The 21,495-nt window shown below is 34.1% G+C and overlaps 2 long non-coding RNA genes across 6 annotated transcripts; one reads left to right on the top strand and one right to left on the bottom strand.

Annotated features, from left to right (window-relative positions):
- Positions 1-14,478: 14,478 nt before the first annotated feature.
- On the top strand, positions 14,479-18,827 carry LOC138711966 (uncharacterized). Its single transcript, XR_011335559.1, has 2 exons — positions 14,479-14,927; positions 15,661-18,827. It is a non-coding gene; the product is annotated as an uncharacterized lncRNA (long non-coding RNA).
- Positions 16,855-20,797, bottom strand: LOC138711965 (uncharacterized). Of its 5 annotated transcripts, none has more exons than XR_011335557.1 (6): positions 20,160-20,797; positions 19,155-19,337; positions 18,681-18,750; positions 17,882-17,943; positions 17,647-17,779; positions 16,855-17,305 (listed from the first exon to the last, which is right to left on the bottom strand). It is a non-coding gene; the product is annotated as an uncharacterized lncRNA (long non-coding RNA). The 5 variants fall into 5 exon arrangements; XR_011335558.1 differs by lacking the exon at positions 20,160-20,797 and adding an exon at positions 19,995-20,134; XR_011335556.1 differs by lacking the exon at positions 20,160-20,797 and adding an exon at positions 19,995-20,134 and having other exon boundaries at positions 16,856-17,305; positions 19,155-19,345.
- Positions 20,798-21,495: the final 698 nt, after the last annotated feature.

The following is a 21,495-nucleotide window of genomic DNA, read 5'->3' as shown; positions in this document are numbered from 1 at the left end:
ACTATATGATCTCAAATCAAGACATGATTGACAATATTAATAGAGATTTAAAAGTTCATGATACAAGTACTATTCCTCATACAACTCCTTCAGAAGTTAAAAAAATTATTAAGACTTTAAAATCTTCAAAATCTCCTGGACCAGACAAAATTAGTAACTTAGCTCTAAAAAAATCTACCAAAGAAAGCTATATGCCATATTACTAAGTTGTTCAACTCAGCATTGAAAACTCAATATTTTCCCTCATCTTGGAAACATTCACAAATCATTACAATTCCTAAAGAGAACAAGAACTCTATGTACTGTCAAAATAGAAGACCAATATGTCTTTTGAATACACATGGAAAATTATTAGAATGGATCATCCTCAAACGAATATTGCCTTATACAGACACCATTATTCCTCCTTGGCAAACAGCTTTTCAAAAAGGAAGATCAGTAACTCATAATGTAGTCTTTCTCGTAGAAGACATAACCAAAGGCTTTAACAACAAATTCTACACAGTAGCCATCTTTTTGGACGTTTCTAAGGCATTTGATAAAGTTTGGCATTTAGGTCTGCTGTATAAACTTAATAAATTTCTGCCTCGCTCATTAACTCACCTTTTCAAGTCCTCATAGATGGCCAACTATCTTCCACTTATATAGCAGAAGCTGGAGTTCCACAAGGCTCTGTACTTGGTCCTATATTGTACTGTCTCTACACTTCAGACATTCCGACTACTCTCAAAACTAAAACACTTCTGTACGCTGATGACACAGTTATATACAGTGTTAAATTCAGTCCTCAATATGCTGTCTCTGCAGTTCAAAACCATGTACTTCTATTAGAAGAATGGCGTATTTCTTTAAATCCAGAAAAATGTCAGTCAGTAATTTTCTCCAAGTGTTTAAAAAGACCTCGTGACAAAATAAAAATATGCAATCAAGAAATTCAATACAGTGACCATGTAAAATATCTTGGTATTACTCTTGATAACAAGTTGTTATGGCACAAGCACATAAAATCTGTAACAACTAAGAGCTCTCTTAGAATATTTCATCTTTACCCCCTGTTCAAATCTCCTGTTCTCAATCTAAGAAGAAAAGTTATGCTCTACAAAATGCTGATTTTACCAATCCTAACTTACGTTGCCCCAACTTGGTGTTATATTCCAAAAACAGTGTTTCAACCTCTTCAAATTGTTCAAAATAAAGTGCTCCGAATAATACATAATTCAGACTGGTACACAATAAATGCACAAATACACTCTGATTTGGATATGACATTTCTGAAAGACTCATTACGTGAACAAGTTAAGAAGTTTTATAACAGTGCAAATTCAAGTAAAAATCCATTCATCAAGCGTCTTGGCCAATACAATGCAAATTTCTACAAGAAACACAGAACACCAAAATCTTTTTAAGTGAATAACATGCACTTTTCCATAACCTCTGACTTCCTAAAATCTACACTAATGTCTCTGTGCCTAAGCGTTTTGACAGCTGGACATGAACAATATTTGTGCATGATTATTTGAATTTACACTAAAATACGAAAAGGTAGAAAACATATTTGTTTTGGAACTTTATCAATAAATTGCTGAATGTGAAAAAAAAATGCTGCAGTGCTGCACGTTTCGCCTAAAAAACGCACGGTAGACAAGAGAGCTATAATAGGAGCCGGAAAATAAAGAGAAATAAATTTTACTGTGACTGTTAAAGAAAAACATGATATTAACGATTATATAATGTAAACTTATTTTCATTGTTGGGGGAATCCAAACATACAACATACATTTTTTTTCTTGTACGGAGAAGGGACCTTGAGGCCTGAGGCTTATTGTGCTCCTCATCACCACTATTCTGTGAATGATTGGTTAGCCGCGCTCTTGTACTATACAAGTACAGGACGCTGCACAGTGACTTAATCCAGGCTTTGGTAGGAGTGATTACGATATATGAATTAACGATGGCGTCCAACGTCGAAAGTTACTCAACAAACTCAATCAGGATTTGAACCCGGGCCCGCTCGTTTCACGTTCTTATGGCAGTAAAATTTTTTAATAGCCTCCCTATCGAGATAAAAATGAAACTCAAAACATAAGATTATTTAGGGCCAAATTAAAGAAGTACCTAATTTCTCATGCCTCCTATTCTGTACGTGAATTCATGACATTCAACAACGCTTCATGAAATTGATACTAAAACTTTGTGTTGTACTAGACTAGTAGACTATATTGTGTAAACTTCTGTATATATTTCAACTAGACTGTGACTATAAATGGGCCATATTATAGACATTCTTAGCGCGGGCTTCCTGTGGATGATCAGCGAACTAACGTTTTTCGTATTCATAAACCAGTGTTCGCGATATGATATGAATCCTGTACCTACAAGCAACCAGCGGGGCTAGTTTAGCACGCTCGAAACGCGGGCTAGCAAAATGTCTATGAATAGCACCCTTGATTGATTGATTGATTGATTATAATAGAAGCTACGACGCTTACGACACAGTGGCGTAACCAGGAATTTAAAAAGGAAAGGGGGTTAAAGTTTCGGAACCATCACAATTGGCAAATTTGCTCTTAGCTTACATGCAATATATTTAAAAGACAATAATTATTGTTTTATGCTATGAAATTTAAAATCAATTTAGACTCCTCAAAAGTTGTTACCGGTACAAAGCCAAATCTGTTCTCTGTTGTTGGAAAGTGAATCAACAAACGCCAACCATAAATTGTTTATTCTAGTTATTGAGTAGAGAACGATAGCTTCATAATTTATTTGAAAATCATCAGCCAATTTAAAACAACTAATCAGTAGAAATATAAAGCATTTGTTATTCTAATTTCTAAATATTGGTCATTGTTGGTAGAAACAGTCAAACAATATTTTTATTCCATTATAATCTCAACGCCGATGGTGGATTGTTTCTTTATGCTTCAAATCTAATAGAATTTTAAAATATCTCTTGAAAAGTGGTGGGGGAGGCTTCAGCCCGGTGAGATCCCCTTTGTCTACGCCACTGCTACGGCATGATAAATATTTCTCCCTCCCTCACACTTCGGTACACCACCAATCTCTCGCACTAGACATCACCCTAGATCATATATATAGGACATGACTATGCACACCCAACTGTGGCAAGTTGGCAACGCTGCCAGCACCGGTATCGTAGTTTCCATAGACAAATAAGACCCCCCAACTCAATGCATTACCTTCAACACGCTATTGACGCGACGTCGAGACACTTGGCGGCAAAACATCGGAACTACATCTCGTTACACATAGCGGCAGAATGCGGAACTACACCCCTTGTTATACGGCCCGATCGGTATTACAGGTATCCATTATGCCAACAGAGCACGATCGGTACTGCAGATACCTATTATACCAACACATACTGGTATTTTTCATATCGCCAAAGGAGTGTGTAAATGGTTTATCAGTTTAAATAACATGTTTAACCACAATATTTATATCACATTTTTGTTTTAACATGTGAATATAAATATAATGGTTGAACATGAAACTGAAAACCATTAACACACTCCCTTTTTTAACACCATCATTTAACCCTTTTATTAAATTAATTGATCAAATTTGACTAATAAAAGTTTTTGCATCTTCTAGATCAAATATGTAATTGAGATACAGGAAGCGAATAGGATAGGATACTTCTCTCCAAAACACCTTAAGCACTATTTTTAAATAATGTTATGTATCATGTATTGGAAAATAAAAACAAAGATTGACTTTGGAATATTGACTTCGAAGTTATTATTGGTCAGTTATATAATTATAATTTGCTCTTAATTTTTTTATGTCAAACATTAGCTTGAAAATAGTCATAAGATGTTTTGCTGTGACATAGTATAACGCACGTTCATAAACATTTATAAAACACCACTTTATTTGTTTTACACCGTCAGAGCTGAACATCTATTTTTAAAAGTAACTGCCATTAGTTTAATATATGGATATTAAAAATCTAAGTACTCAATAATCACCACTGATAAAGAATACAAAGAAAACTATTTGTCTACAACAGACATAAAATTAACTTAGACTTTTAATAAAAACACCATTAAGAAATACAAGTAAAAAAATTATTTTTCATTCTCTGATGTATAGTTGATTTAAAACACTGAACATATTAGAAAAAGTGCAATACAATTTATTAGAGATAAGTCGATACTTCGCAACATTTCCTAATTTTGAGCTTTGATACTGAGTGTTTGATTTGGTTGTGGCCCCATTGCTCAAAATATGTTGTTGTTGTATTCTAATGCCAGGAGTTTGACAAAGTCATTTGACCTCTTGCACTCCAATATTTTTCGAAGATATTATCATGGCCAGCCACTGAAGCACAGATTTTGAGGTGTTCCGAATCCATTTCTTGGTTTGAGTTGCACAGTGGGCAGTTAGGGGACTGACTGCATACTATAATATCATAAAATAAGCATATTTTAATTTGTTTTCCATACTATTTGTATATAAACGTTAAAAAATCTATCTACCTGTGGTACAGTTAATCTGGAGAATTATGGAGAAATTACTACAGTAACATTTATTTACAAAATGAACTTGGTGAAATCTCTACAATAACATATATTTACACAATTAACTAAGTGAAATTACTACAATAATATTTCTTTTCACAAAATTAACTTTGTAAGTCAACACTTACCAAAGATTGGAAGTTAATGCAATTGCATAGGCTATATTTGTCATAAATATGTGAGTGAAATTTGAGTGGACATTTCAGAAATTTGTTTTGGATGAGGGAGTTTTATTTCAGAATATTGGCATATTTTAACATTAGTTTGCTTACATTAACGTAATGACAGCATACAATTAGCATATTTTAATATGTTTTGCATAGTATTAATACATATTAACTAATGAAAATCCAATAGAATTACGATCATGTGATATACAAATTAGCGTCCTTTATTTCACCAAATCAAAACTGTCGCCAGTGGCTAAATATTGGTTCTTTTGAATTCGCGGCCTTCGCGGGTATTGAAATTTCCCGCTAATGACGTCATTCAAGGTGAAGGGAAGTCTATTTTCTTGGCCACTAGGTGCCAGCCTAGATCAATGAACTTGGGTGCCAGTAAAGGATTTTGCCAAGCAGTTCAAAACTTGTGCAACAGATGGAAGAAGACTGCAATGGAAGAGATTCAGCTATATCACAGTCTAATAGATATATAGATATATATATATTAGACTGTGGCTATATCACAGTCTGTTGCTATCAACGAGTTGTCTTCTCTTTCTAACTCGTTGGTTGCTATATTTTGAGAACAAGGAGAGAGTTTAATCACTGTATGTACAGTATACGTGACAGTAGTTTCATGTTACAGTGAAATCACAGTTCGATCACTGTTCCACTGGTTAATGAACAGCTCACTCACCGGTGAGAAATCGCTGCTAGTGATTTTTTTTCCATCTCTAATTTATGTATGACTTTCCTTTAATTTTGCGCGGTAACACTTTCGATTCTGCGTCTCAGAAATTTGCTGGTTTGCCAGCTTGCAGAAGTGGCGTTTATGAAGAACTGAGAGCAGTGACAGTGAGTGCGACGTGAAATAACGGAAAAGGAGAAAGAAGTCTGGAGGGATATTTTTGAACTGTAGAAAGATATGCCTTGTTTATGGGACATTTCAAACGCAAATTATCTGAACAGAGATATGCGTAATCAGGCTTTAGAAATTCTTCTCGAAGAATACAATTTATGTAGTGCACACCATGCCAACACAATAGGATCAACGTTATCAATATGCACACCTATGTTTTGTCGAAAATATGAGAAGAGTTTAAATGTTTTCTTATTTTTAAGAGGTTAGGTACAGCTTACAGCAGTAAAATTTTGGAAATATTAAACATTTTCTTCCTCCATTACTGTATCTTGTACAATAACGAAAATTAATATGTATAAAACACTGTCCTGCTTACTTACTTACTGGCTTTTAAGAAACCCGGAGGTTCATTGCCGCCCTCACATAAATCCGCCATTGGTCCCTATCCTGAGCAAGATTAATCCAGTCTCTATCATCATAGTCCACCTCCGTCAAATCTATTTTAATATTATCTTCCCATCTACGTCTCGGCCTCCCCAAAGGCCTCTTTCTCTCTGGCCTCCCAACCAAAGACGTTATAATAGTATACAGCCGAGACTGTAGGGGCTTGCTCCCAACTAACACTCTATATGCATTTCTGGATTCGCCCATACGTGCTACATGTCCTACCCATCTCACACGTCTGGATTTAATGTTCCTAATTAAGTCAGGTGAAGAATACAATGCATGCAGTTGTGTAACTTTCTCCATTATTCTGTAACTTCATCCCTCTTAGCCCGAAATATTTTCCTAAACATTTTATTCTCAAACACCCTTAATCTCTGTTCCTTTCTCAAAGTGAAAGTCCACGTTTCACAACCATAAAGAACAACCGGTAATATAACTGTTTTATAAATTCTAACTTTCAGATTTTTGACAGCAGACTGGATGATAAAAGTTTCTCAACCGAATAATAACAGGCATTTCCCATATTTATTCTGTGTTTAATTTCCTCCCGAGTATCATTTATATTTGTTACTTTTGCTCCCAGGTATTTGCATTTTTCCACCTCTTCAAAAGCTAAATTTCCTATTTTTATATTTCCATTTCGTACAATATTCTCGTTACGGGACATAATCACATACTTTGTCTTTTCGGGATTTACTTCCAAACCTATCTCTTTACTTGCTTCAAGTAAAATTTCCGTGTTTTCCCTAATCGTTTGTGGATTTTCTGCTAACAAATTCACTTCATCCGCATAGACAACTGTCTTTCTGCTACATGAAAAAAATATTTTTACGGTTAAAAAAATTATTTACTTTTTTTTTTCTTTCTCAAAATTCAGTTCACTGGGCAGTGATGATGCGTTTCCCACATAACTCAGAAACTATCCAACATTCTGCGATGAAATTTTTTGTGCGTATTTATGCATGTCATGTCTACAATATGATGCAAGATCACACAATAAGTTTTAATGTCCTGTTGTAATGTTTTAATGAGCAGCATTTGTGGCCCGGGCTATGTCCAAGCGATACTCAATCTCCTGCCAAACACGCGAAAGCATCTCCGGTGTGACTAGTACTATTGCTTCGTAGATTCGGCCACGTAACTCTGCAATATCGGAAACAGGAGTGCGATACACTTCGTCTTTCACGAAACCCCACAGAAAGAAATCCAGTGGGGTCATGTCCGGCGACCGTGGTGGCCATGACGTAGGCCCACCTCTCCCAATCCAACGGTCAGGGGATGTGTCATCGAGAAAAGCGCGCACATGGTTAGCATAATGTGAGGGGGCCTCCGTCCTGTTGAAAAACTGTTTCTGGTGGTAGTTGTCGGAAGCGTAATTTCGCAGAATATCCAGGTATGTGTTACCTGTCACTGTGAGCTCTTGTCCGTTTGGGAACGACGTTGTACACGCTGACTGACTTAAGTTCATCTAGCCATAAAACGCATTCTGCTTCCTCTACTGTGGTAAACATTGTTCGGTTGTTCACTTGGTACACGCACAATTTGCATTCCTAGCTCTGAGAGCAAGACTGACTACATACGCTGTGCAGAATGAGCTTTTTCTCGTTTTCTCCTCGTGCAATGGTATGCACACGCGTAACATGATATTACGTAACAAAACTTATTGAGTTTCTCTTTCTAATTGTGAAAACATTGAGGTAATAACTGTAATCGTTTCAGATATATAATTACTTCTTTTTCGTCAGGTCTTTCCCGGAGACACTGTATTTTTTTTTCGATATTTTTTTTAACGTTAGCATCTCTTGAATATTGTTTTGTGTAGATTTTGGAATATTTTGCATACTATGTAATGAAGGAAGCTGGCATAAAATTTGAAGCTACATTGAAATCTATAATAAGAGGGCTATACGCAGTGAACTCATAGTATAGAGCTCACTGGCTATACGTATTCTTTGTCGTGGCAAGTACAGTGAAGTGTTACGGTGTTAGCAAGTGTATTAATACGTTGAAAACATGAATACGTTAAACGATTTAGTGTGTAATCTTTTGGAGACATCGTTCTCTCAGTGTTCTGCAGAAGATAAACAAGATATTTTAAAATACGGCAAACCGAAACCTCACATTAATATAACTTTGGAGCGAAGTGTAAGGTAAAAAATTTGAAAGCGATCTGAGAAACGTAATTTTATCCCTACGGATTTATTTGTTGTGTGTCTTTTTTTAAGGAAATGCATTGGTGAAAATCCTTAAATTTGTATTTATTAACCTACTAGCCGTACCCGTGCGCTCCGCTGCACACGTTAGAAATAAATATAAAGTAATTACATAATTAAAATAGGACATTTGATCCAGGGAACATTCGTGTTTGATAGATGGATAAATCGTGTAATATGTTACTTAATTTAAATTGCAGCCAAATAATTAAAATGCGATCATTTTGGTCCAGAGACCACTCATTGGTGCAATGACAATTCCTTTAACATGTTTCTAATTTTCACTACATGCAACCATAGTTTAATGAACATTGACATCATTTAGATTTAATGTGTATACTTTATTTTACTTGTTATAGATTTCCATTGAATTATGGTAATAACTTAATTTTAACCCTTGTTTTCTACGTATTCAGTAAATGGCGTTTGGCCCACTATGGTTCTGAACCCTTCAAATAACTTGAATTATATTACATAATAGTACATTACATATATTATATTATATTATATTATATTATATTATATTATATTATATTATATTATATTATATTATATTATATTATATTATATTATATTATATTATATTATATTATATTATATTATATTATATCATATTTTATTACTATTACCACAGTCTTATACATACAGTCGCCCAACTTCAACACTTTTTTTTGCCAACATTCGCGACACTAGCGCCCAAGCGGCAGGCAAGGCACTGGTCATAGGGTTGATACAGCCAGCACGTGCTTTAAAGGGATGCGAGATGTTATAATAACGTTTTAATCATGCGTCGGAATAAAGGCAATGTGTGCAATGACGAAAATTGCAGTAACAACAAGTTTAAATCTCCGAATTTGTCGTTCTTCAGATTCCCTAAAGACCAAGAGAAAATCATAACTCAGTCATAACCAATAATCCACGTTGTAGATAGCCTACGTATTGTGTTCTATAAAACATTGATTAGTTATCGGTTACCTATTTGTATGTCAGGAAGAACAGTTTAAATAAAAACAAAGTAAATACCTGTTACAGTATATTATTTTTTTTGCAGAGATCATATGTGTAAATGTGTAACCATTCCGATTTTGGATAATATATCTACAGTTTTTAATGCAAGTAATTCCATAATTTTTGTATTCGTGTTTTTTTCTTTATATTTTTAAAAAGTTGAATGTTATATAGCATTCAAGTAGGTATCATGGTATTAATTTTGCAAGAATTCATGGAGTATAGTAATCCTTTTGCAAAATATTCACTTCTTGAATAAATCCAGACTGTGTCGATAAATTTCTGATGTGTTGGTGTAGATTCATGTGGCAGTCGTATTAAGTTCTCAAGAAATAAAAGAGCCTTTTTAAATTTAATATAAAAAGCAATCTTTTCTGTAATAATTTGCATGACTGTTATTGGTGTTGATTTTACATTCCCAGTGATTATTTGAGCCGTTCAGTGCAGAAGTGGTGTAAGTCAAAAGCAGGTAATGAGGTTTAAAGTAAGAATTCTGTAAAATACAGCGCAAAGTAGCAATTAATATATCCTTCGTTCTATTCACCGACTATTAATAGTTTGAATACATTCAATATTAACTGCCACTTTGCGTTGTATTTTACAGTATGTTTACTTTAACCCCTAATTACCCATTTTTTACTTACATCACTTCTGCTCTGAAAATAAAATTAGGCCTACATTTTCTGAGTTAATTGAAGTTACAATTTTTTTAACAAAATTGTGTGTTCATTTATTTGTTCTCACCTACGTCATATTAACAGTAAGTGTATGTAAATTACGTATTATATAGGTAGGATAAGTTAAACTTAGGCATTATGTGTGAAAACTGGAAATGTAATGTAAAATGCGGTAAACTTGCCATAAAAATTTAAACCATAACATCAGCGCTATTTGTGACTCAAAATAATAAAGGAAATACAGGTTCTTAAGAAATGGAAAAATAATGAACTTCATATTAATGTTTAAATCCTCCCCTTTTCTTTATTTTCAAGTTTACCCCAATTTGCGGTATGCAAAATCGTTAATTTCTCAGGAAATCGGGAGAGGAGTTCACCACGCGATGTACCCTACGAGATATGCCCTACAATTCTGAAGCTACTAATTTTTACTCTTCTCACAGGAAATACAAAGTTCCAATGATTCATAAATATATTTAGGAATGAATGAATTAACCGACCACGCACGAACAATTATATTATTTCAAACCATGATACATGATCAGAGCCATGATTCAGTTGTAAGGAGCAGAAAGAATTACTTTTATTCCCAGCTTCTGAAACTTGTAGATTAGCTGCGTGTGAAATTCTTCCAGGATTCTAAAGTAGAATTAATAAGAACCATATACACTTATTGTATAGCATAAAAATATAAAATAAACTACGCAAAACCTGTTTTCTGTTGTGTTATCATAAGTCGTGTGCACACTTTTAACTTGCCTGCCGCTAGAGGGCTACTGTCGCGCCAGCTGTCAAATGTTGGCATATTTTATACGTATGAGTTGCGTGACTGTATCTATTAGACTGTGCTATTACATTACATTATATAAGAAGTTACTGTAATAACATTATAGCATTATGTCCATCTAGAGAAACTACACTTTCCAATGGTGAAATAATAATTAATTATACAAATCGGTTAATTTTGCTTCCGATATTACTTCATACAAACACAGAAACATTCTCTGTAGGCTATCTTTCATAGCTTTCGATTGTTGTGTCCAAGGCCCCTTATAGACGAAGTCATTTTTTTTTATTTCATTATACGGCCTTAGATGGCATATATTTTAATTTTTAAACTCATTTATCTCATTAAATATCAGTCCTATCAACATTTTTCAAGGAATAAAACTTATCGCAAATTATTTTTAAAGAAACTTTTGTTATGTAACATTTTTCACAAAAATCAATAATAAGCGAGATATTTCGATTTATTTAATTCAGGCACCCTTATAACACCCCTTTTAAATAATGTATTTTGAATGCAATATAGCATAAAATCTAAGTTACAACGAACTTAATATAAATACCAATTTTCATCGAAATCCGTTCATCCATTATCGCGTGAAAAGGTAACAAACATACAAACATACAGACAGACAGACATACAAACAAAAATGTCAAAAACGCGATTTTCGGTTTCAGGGTGGTTAATTATATATGTTAGGACCAATTATTTTTGGAAAATCGAAAATTACCAGAAAAATTTCGGCTACAGATTTATTATTAGTATAGATGATCTTCAAATTTCTACCAGAACATGAAAATGCCATGTTAATACAACACACCAAATTGCATTGCTGTATAATGTACTATTTCTGACATATTATTTTATAATTAAATTTTTAATCGCTAAATTTATATATTTCATCAATATGCAACATGCAATGAACAGTTTCAAATTTCTATTAATATTAAATTTAATAAATTTAATTTAATATTTCCCTCACAGAACCAATATAAACAAACTGTTGTTACTTAATTAAAGATATGCTAACTCAAAAAAAATCTTTTATATACAAGTTTAATGTTAAGGTCATCCTCTAAGATTTTATTTTAGGCCTGTAATTGATAATTAACGGTGCTTAATTGTTACATTTTATTTTTATAACAGTATTCATATTTAGTTCATTATTATATTTATTTGTTATTAATTTTCGGATCCTCGTGGTTATCCTTAATTAAGGCCGGACGATTTATTTTTCTTTATATCGCTCTGATTTTTTTTTTTTTTTTTGCATTTTATATTATCTGCCAAAGATTTTCAAAAATTATATGATCATTATTAGCACTAAGAAGAAAGCCCAAATTAGATTTTTAGTTCAGTATTTATACACAATTCGGTTGTTTACGACAAACTAAACAAGATAAGAAAGATCTTAATATCGTCATGTTGGATATGACTCAGGCTTAGACAACGTGGGTTTTGTACATCTAGAACAAACACTCAACACGCAGCCTTTACCGACTCGCCTTCGCGAATTAATAAAAACTTTAACCAAAGGAAACTTCACTACCATCCATTCTTCAGGCTCAAAGTCTGATGGTATCGAACTCAAAAGAGGGGTCTTTCAAGGATCTCCATTGTCCCCTCTCCAGTTTAATTTATCATTGATTTCATTATTAAAGAACTGACAGAAAAACATATCATTGACCAATTTGGTTTCCAAATTAATTCCGATTTAGACAGTCTTACTATATCAGCCTTTGTAGATGACATAGTTGTCATTGGTAAATCCATGAACGCAGCACAAGAGCTCGTTATGATGGTTACATCTTTACTTCAAAATATTGGCCTACAACTCAATGTCCATAAATCGGCGTCAATTAATATTCATAAAGGAAAGCTACTTGAAAAGGATTTGTTTCTTCACCATGACTCGTATATAAAGGCCATTGGACCAGAAGACACAATAAAATATTTAGGAATAACTTTTAATGATGAACTGCAGTTTAATTCAGAAGAATTGATAGTTTCCCTTCGTCAGGATCTTAAACTTTTAGTATCGACATTCGACACCTATGTTGCGGCCTGATCAAAAACTTAATATTGTTAATCAATATATCTGGCCCAAGCTTATATATCCCCTGCAAATGGCTCCCTTACATAAATTATCTCGAAGTTTTTTTGAAGATGTTGATAAGATCCTTCGAAGCTCTGTTAAAGACATGCTTTTCTTTCCGGATGATATTCCAAATAGCATGCTGTACGCTAGTAAAAAGCTAAAAGGACTTCAATTAATACGCGCTTCGTGGGAAGCTTTTCTTCAACATTGTAACATCTGTCTATCATTAATCAGAGCGTCGACCTGGTTAGCAAGTTGGTATAGCGCTGGCCTTCTATGCCCACGGTTGCGGGTTCGATCCCGGGCCAGGTCGATGGCATTTAAGTGTGCTTAAATGCGACAGGCTCGTGTCAGTAGATTTACTGGCATGTAAAAGAACTCCTGCGGGACAAAATTCCGGCACATCCGGCGACGCTGATATAACCTCTGCAGTTGGGAGCGTCGTTAAATAAACCATAACATTTAACATTTAATCAGAGCAGATAATCTTCATGTTAACATGATGAGACAGTTAGATGTCGAACTCAAATCGTCGTGTGATTCCCTCTGCCTTTCTTTTCCCGAAGACTACTAAAGCTACAATTCGAAATTTTCGAGAAGAATTGCGAGGTCGTGAATATGAATCATGAAAGACCCTTTCAGGACGGGGAAAAGGTGTTGGGATGTATAGCGAAGTAACAGCCACCAACAGTTGGATTGCAAACAAGAAAGGAGTTTCGACTAGTGAATGGATATCTAGCCTGAAAATGACAGCAAATTTAGCAGCTGTTCGTTCCGTTCCCGGCAGATCTCTCGACGGTACCGGTGCAGACATGGCTGCCCGGAGATTGAAACTTTAGCACACGTCTTGGGATTCTGTGAACAGGGATTGCTCTTGAGGAACTCTAGACATCATCTTGTAAGATCCAAAATTGCTGCCGCATTAAGAACTAAGGGCTGGATAGTAGAAGAAGAAATCTCCTGTCTAGCTGAAAATGGGTCAACAAGACGAGTTGATATTTTAGCGTACAATGCTGCCACTAAACAGGGCATCATTGTGGACCCCACGATACGTTTTGAAGTAGGATGTCATCAGTCAGCCGAGGTCCACCTTGAGAAGAAGTCGATCTATGAGCATACAGTCAACTATTTCAAGCTGAAATATGCCTTAATTCACGTTGAGGTATTCGGCTTGCTCATAGGTGCTCGAGGGACTATACCGGCTTTTTTCGAAGAATTTCGACGGAAATTTGTTCTGCCAACATCTTTGAGGGATGACATTGTGATAATTGTGTTAAAAAATCCTGCCCAGTTCTAATTAATCACATGGTGCCACATTAATAGCAATTGTAATGTTTCACGCCCTTTTCTTTGTTTCCCTTTTTTAAAATTCAATATCTACGTTTATACATGTATAATAATTTTTTTGAGGATATACTGAGTCCGTAAGGGCTACCCTCAATAGGGGGCAGTTTAATATTATTATTATTATTATTATTATTATTATTATTGTGTTATACTACTGTGGGTGGTGTCATGTGATTAGTCAGTGTGTCTAAGGAAATATTTTATACTAACCGTACCCGTGCGCTCCGCTGCACCCGTTAGAAATAAATATAAAGTAATTACATAATTGAAATAGGAAGTTTGATCCAGGGAACATTCGTGTTTGATAGAAGGATAAATCGTACTGTACTACGACTCTCGGATAAAGTTCTAGTTTAAACTTATCCGGCAGATGGCATATTTATCCGGAAGTTGGGTTGTAATTGCGTACTACGACTTTTGGTTATGTGCAATCTGGAGGCTAAACTTCCAGATTAGCAATCCGGAAGCCAGAGTGGCAGATAGGCGTTATCCGGAGGTTGGAACTCAGTGTTGAAATCAAGATGGCTGCACGTCGTACAACTGGTGATTCGAAGGATCAATTTAATTTTGATACTGATTCTGATGATAAGTTCTGGAGCAGATGCTTCGTTATATCAGAACAGCAAAACGAATTAGGCTGCGTCCAAATAATTTTGAAGAGTGGGATGACGAGAATTTTTTTAGACAGTTTCGAATAATGAAACCTACTACATGAAATCAATGATCAACTGAAACAAGACACAGATCGTAAGTACACAGTTAATAATAAGCTACACTATTTCGGTAGGTATTACATTAATATTTTGTATATAATAGCACTATAATAATTATTTTGAAGTACAGTAACCTGTAATAGGCGTACAGTAGAAGTGAGGTTAGAATGTTGCTTCATGCAGGTGTTCTGTTGCCCTTACAAGGTATTAAGGTGATTGATATAATAATATAGGGCAACCTACAATAAGTTTCAAAATACTTTTATATAAAAAATAATAACCGTATATAATATATCAAAATCCTTTATATGTTAAACTATCATTTCTTCACAATTGCGTTACCACTTTAAGATACAAATGTATTCACATATTTGGCTTCTAGTCAAGTCAATTGTACCGTAAACGAAAGAAAAATTGAGTGCCGATACCAATTTCCCAAATAAAGGTGGAAAGTTGCTGTGAAAGTGGAGTCCGATGGAGAGGTACGGGTAGGCGGGATCGCTCTATCGAGATAGAAGGGGTAGGCGGCAGGAAAGGGCAGCACATTCATTTCATTAACTGTGTTTCCTTACTAATTAAAGGGAAAAGACAAGTTTTCGTAAGATCGAGTTAGTGACAGGTTAGGTTAGTATGATTTGCATATATTTACAATTGTCTAAAAAAAAAAAAAAATGTCAAAACTACATCCAAACTTCTCTCTTCCAGGCTATCCTGTAGGGAGTCCTTGCCTTCTTTTGGTAACGCTATTGTAAAGATTTACCGGTAAAGGTGTAACCAAATTTATTGTTTATTCATTTTTCCAGAAATAATGCCTTACCTCCAATGGACCAATTACTACTGGTATTGAGAGTCTATGCCACTGGGAGAACATTGACAACAGTAGGAGATTTTTGTGGGGTCCACGAAGTTACAGCAGGAATTGTTGTCAATCGAGCTAGTGCTGCACTTACTGCTTGGTTTAATTGAAGTGATGACTTTTAATGCTTCATTGGGAGTAGTTTTATTTGCTCCAGTAATTAAGTGCAAGGCTTGTTTTTTTTTTTTCCGAGGGATTCTGTCTCTCTTTTTGATGCTGTTAAGAGTACTTCTGAATAGTATTTTAATACAGGTTTTGTGTACATATTATAGGTCTTGATTAAAGTTTTCCTAGAAATGTTTCATTTTGTGTCTGCTAGTTGTTTAATCAACTCTCCGAAGATAGATTGGAATACCAATAAGGCATCGCTCATGAGACAACTGTCAGGAGATAATGTGGTAGGGTGGCAAGTTCCCTTCTCCTTCCTTGCATATATCGCTCGCCAGTAGGAGTAGGCCTAACATATTTCACTAATCAGACTTAAGATATGCTTGCTATATATTATTATTTAACAAACTGTAACAGTTTATTGAATTTTAGACGTGACAGTTTTTCTTCATTTCCTGAAAGTTTTGGAATTGGCATTTATGTTTTGCAAGGGAGCTGTTTCATTCACGCTAGGCCTAGTGATTCATGTATGCAAACATATTCATATCGTTACTTTTTAAATATATTCTATTGCTTGGATCCCTCACAGTGATCTCTTAACAGGCTAATGCACTGTATCTGCAATTCAAATTTATTTTACATAAGCAAAATATGGTAAAACAACATTTTTCAAGAGGCACATTAATTGAAGCGTCGGCTGAAACAACGTTATAAGTTACATTTGGTAAAATTTACAGGAGCTGCAAAAATGTGTATGCGTACAACTTTGTTCTTATGAGGGTAGCAAACTTTTGAGTGAACAAATTTCACGTACTGCATTGATGGACAGTTGCAAGCCAAGGAGTATAGCAAAGTAACATGACATACAACATTATTACACGGAAACACACCGAATGAAAATTTTGTAACTTACAAAGTTGTTCCAGCTGACGCTTCAATTATATTCAGGTACTCTGTGAATGTGTACTTAAAACAAGAGAGATGGACTATAGCTGCAATTAAGTTTAAAATTTATTTATTTATTTTGTGTAAACAAAACACGACATTTTTCAGGAGATACAATAAGCATAATCATTTATTACATCCACTGTCTCATTATATATGCTATGGTACATGTCGTATTTACAAATTAATAATATGCAGGCTAATACATAAGAGTACATAGTAACTGTAATTAAACACAACACAAATACATATGCAAATACACAAAACTTGGAAAACTGTGGCAGAGCCAACTTCAGCTATAAGCCCCATTTGTTAGAGATCTGCACGGGCCATAATTCTTAGGCCCAGCCTGATCTGAACCAGACCCGAACCCAACCAGAAACCTTAGATTAGCTTATAATTATCACTTGACTCGAACCTAATCCTGAAGACTAGCAGATAAAGCAGAGACCATAGGGATCAAGAACAGCTGCAAGAGATTATCACTCCATTAGAAGGATGAGAAGAAGTAATCTCCCAGTCATCCAGGTCAAACAAATCTGGTCAACAAAATTAAACATATTTTTTGTTAAAACATAAAGAATGGGTGATTTTTGTAGCATTTACTTTCTGCCACTAATTGAAGATGTCCTTGTAGATGGACCACCCATTAAAGAGGAGGAAAAAGTAATGTAAAAACTCCAAATGTTACTTTTGATATTCCAAACCCCATCTCTTTCCAAACATGAGGACATGACTTACTTTTATTTCAAATCATTCTTTGTTATAATGTTAGCATCCAACTTTTAACTAATGTATTTTTTAAAGAAATCACTGTAATAGTATTGAAGTTCATGCATTTCCAACATCTCAAGTACAATTAAGTAAACATTAAACTTACAGTTCACAGATGGAGAAGGATTTTTCGATGTGGCTAGTGCATTCCTCAGAGGCTTGCTTTTTTTTTTTTTTTTTTTTTTTTTTTTTTAAGCATCCTTGGGGTGTAACTCGATCAGCTATTATTCCATTATCAGCTGAAATATTTAAGAGAGGGATATATGCTTATATTCAGACCTTTCTGGGTTTAGCCTACACTACCTACACTGAATAAACCAGTAATTTCACTTAGAACTTACTTTCATTACAATGTGTAGACACCCGTACAGTGGAAGACCTTCATCTGCTGCACCAGCTAACTCTGTAATATTTTAAGAGTGGAATTAACTCTTAAGATATTTAATTCTGGAGAAAGATGATGTTTTATCATAAAGGTGTGGACACTTCAAAGTCAGCAGCTGTAACAGTATTGTATTTTCTAACGTGCTATTAATCCAAACTCATTTTTAACAATAAGAAAGTAAAGCTGCAATAAAAAAGAGAGAGAAAAAACCAAGCAAATAGTTCTATTGTAAATAGAGTGTAGTCAGTTTCTGTTTTATCTTATGAAGAGATATTTTTCAGTTTTTCTGTACACAAGAAATCATTCACAAGTTTCAAAGTGAGAATCCTCACAGTAGAATTGAAATACAACTTAACATAATGTGGCCTAATCTGATTACAAACCCATTACGGAGAAATCTCAAAATAAATTCTTCAGTTTAGTGTACTTTCTATTTTAGGCCTACATTTATAAATTTCAAATTCCCACTCAAATCCCACATAATATTATAATACAATGATGTTTACTTTTTATGACATCCATTTCTTGTGACCATTTCATCATTATGTACAATTTATATTTTAACATTTTTTTTTTTTTAATTTTTGCATCTAATTTATCTACTGCTTGCTGCAGATTTCATATAGTATGTGTGTTAGTTTTATTTTCAACATGTTGGCTGAAAATGTGTTTACATGTTACAGCTATTTCAGATTGGAAAAGTAAGCATCATACGTAGAATGTGAAAGAACGTTTTGTAGTATAAATCAAATTACCTGGAGATATTGTTGGGATGTCCAGTTTCACTTCAAAAACTAAAGAATTGCACTGTGAACCTGAATGGTACTGTAAATAAAAAAGAAATAATAGTATTATAATGTAATACCGACATTAAATTAAATTTGTATAACAATTTTCAAGAATCTAATATTTTTTTTTATCTCTAAAGCTCATCATCTCTTCTTCTGACTCTTAATTCCTTACACACTAACCTCATTCGTGTTATTAGCTGCACTGGTATCAGTGGAACTTGGTTTAGTTACTACTTCGGTTGTAACAAAAGTAAGTAAATAAATAAATGAGTGAATGGATAAATAAATAAATAAAAAGAATTCAAACTTGTGTTATACAATTTCCTCTGCTTATTATTTAATAATTGTATAATTTAACATATAAGTGAACTTATGCATTGAATATGAATCAAAATCACTGAGAAATCACTCAATTGATAGGAGAATTAAATCACTTACCTTGGCTAAGTTTGGATTTGGTTTTGCTTCAGTTGGAGGGGCTCCAATTGTTTGTAGCCTGCATTGTCTCTCTGCAGCAGCAATTTTATTTGTGTTCTTTTCCAAGAATTCAAATTTGCTTCTCAGCTGTTTTCAGGTCCTTGTATTTGTGCTGATGTTACTATATTCTTCCCATGCTTCATTCTATATTACTAAAAAGGAAGTAAAACTAGGTTAATTCCATATGCAACCTACAACATTAGAAAATATACTGTATTTCTCTTTTTCCCCTTATCTGAGTTTCTATACCTAAATAAGCAAAAGCTTTTAATGGACGATTGTCAGTACAATATCAAACATATGACTATACTGTACATAGAAACTTTGGAAAAAACTTAATATCTGCTGTTTCTGTGTTATTTTACGAGGTGTTGAATGTGCATTACAAACAGATAACTTAGGCCTATTGCATTTTTGTGGAAACGTCTCTCCACCTCATGCTGTTCTTTTAAAAAATAATGTTAGGCCCTATCTGTGATCGAATGGTATTATGGGCCTAATACAAAATATCCGCCCATTTATTAACAGTAAAATACGTAGGCCTAACATACTGCAATATTGGTAATTTGCTAGGAACAGTGTACCTTGCTGTACTAATGTTGGTTAGAAATCCCAGGCCAAAGACATTATTATCAGTACCAGTGAACTTTTCTTTTTTAAACGAGTTATTGTGCCTTCGACCCATGATTTGAAGCCGTGAAGTACACTATTTCTAGGCCCTATTCACTAATAATGTAGGCTATACAACAAACTGAAAGCACACTTAATATTAATTGCAATACAAAAATAATTGCCACCTACACTTCTTGTGCAGTTACACATGAATAAAACAATGATTATGGAGAAAAACGCACTTTTGCTGGAACCCGCACCCGTCCTGTTTGGGCCTACTAATTAAAACCAAAATACTATCATATGGTAGGAATTATTACTATTCGAAAAGAAACATAACCTTTAAAATCTTACCTTTTGCTTCCATGTAAAGTTTCTTCATACAGTATGTGTAATTTTCTGTTCTTCACTCTGTTATTTTTTGGCTGGAGCTTCAGTATTATAATAAATAATAACAATAATGCTTACAATAAAACCTCAAAATAAATAGTATCATATAAACACGGAACATAAACATGAAATACGCGGGGAAAGGTATACCAACGCAATAAATTTCACTACATTTTCAGTAACTTCATTGCCAACGTAATAAAAATGTTACTATATCATCCGTATAACAATCCTGCAGTTAAAATCTGCTGGTAGTACAGAACAAAATATTTAACTTCCAGATTGCGAAACTGGAGTATACGAATCTGGAGCTTTAACAGGCGATCGTAGTACAGGCCCTTAATGTGTTACTTAATTTAAATTGCATCCAAATAATTAAAATGCGATCATTTTGGTCCAGAGACACTCATTTTGTGCAATGATAATTCCTTTAACATGTTTCCTAATTTTTATTACATGCAACCATAGTTTAATGAAGATTGACATCATTTAGATTTAATGTGTATATTTTATTTTACTTGTTATAGGTTTCTATTGAATTATGGTAATAACTTAATTTTAACCCTTGTTTTCTACGTATTCAGTAAATGGCGCTTGGCCCACCATGGTTGTGAACCCTTCAAATAACTTAAATTATATAATATAATATAATATTATATTATATTATATCAGAAGTTACTGTAATAATATTATAGCATTATGTCCATCTAGAGAAACTACACTTTCCAATGGAGTCATTCCACGTCAAATCGCACAGCAATAAAACACGACCTTCTCGGAAATGGTCGAAATTTTTCATGAATTCCAGACATCAAATAAGGAGATCCGTATTTTTTTTATTTTCACAATTATTAATTATTTGTTTAGTTATGAATATTTGAAGTTACGCAAATTATGCGCGCACTGTTACATAAACTCGCGTGGAACTTTGTGTCTACGTATAATTGAGATTTGCGGTTTGGCGCATTTGAAAGACGAAATACAACACTTTTTATTACTTTAGGCCTATCACAAATAAATTTAAAATTTGGCCTATTTTTTTTAATCATTTCTTTTTCAAAGCAAAATTACTATATTAAATAGCCAAGTTAAAAATCTGAAAAAAATATAGACTTGTTCGCTGATGTATTATCCGTAAACTACTGCATTTATAAATATGGGATCGGCACCCGTACATTTGTAACAATTTATTTTCCGGAGGCATGCACGCGCTCGCGATGCTCAGCTAATGAACTGCTTGCAGCCATAGGCTAGAAGGCTGCCCGTGGAAATTTCCCGTTGCATCTGATGTCACTATACT

The sequence above is a fragment of the Periplaneta americana genome, chromosome 13 (assembly GCF_040183065.1).
Source record: "Periplaneta americana isolate PAMFEO1 chromosome 13, P.americana_PAMFEO1_priV1, whole genome shotgun sequence".
Lineage (NCBI taxonomy): Eukaryota > Metazoa > Arthropoda > Insecta > Blattodea > Blattidae > Periplaneta > Periplaneta americana.
The sequence above is the reverse complement of the archived record's forward strand: the minus strand, read 5'-3'. Positions and strand labels throughout refer to the sequence as shown.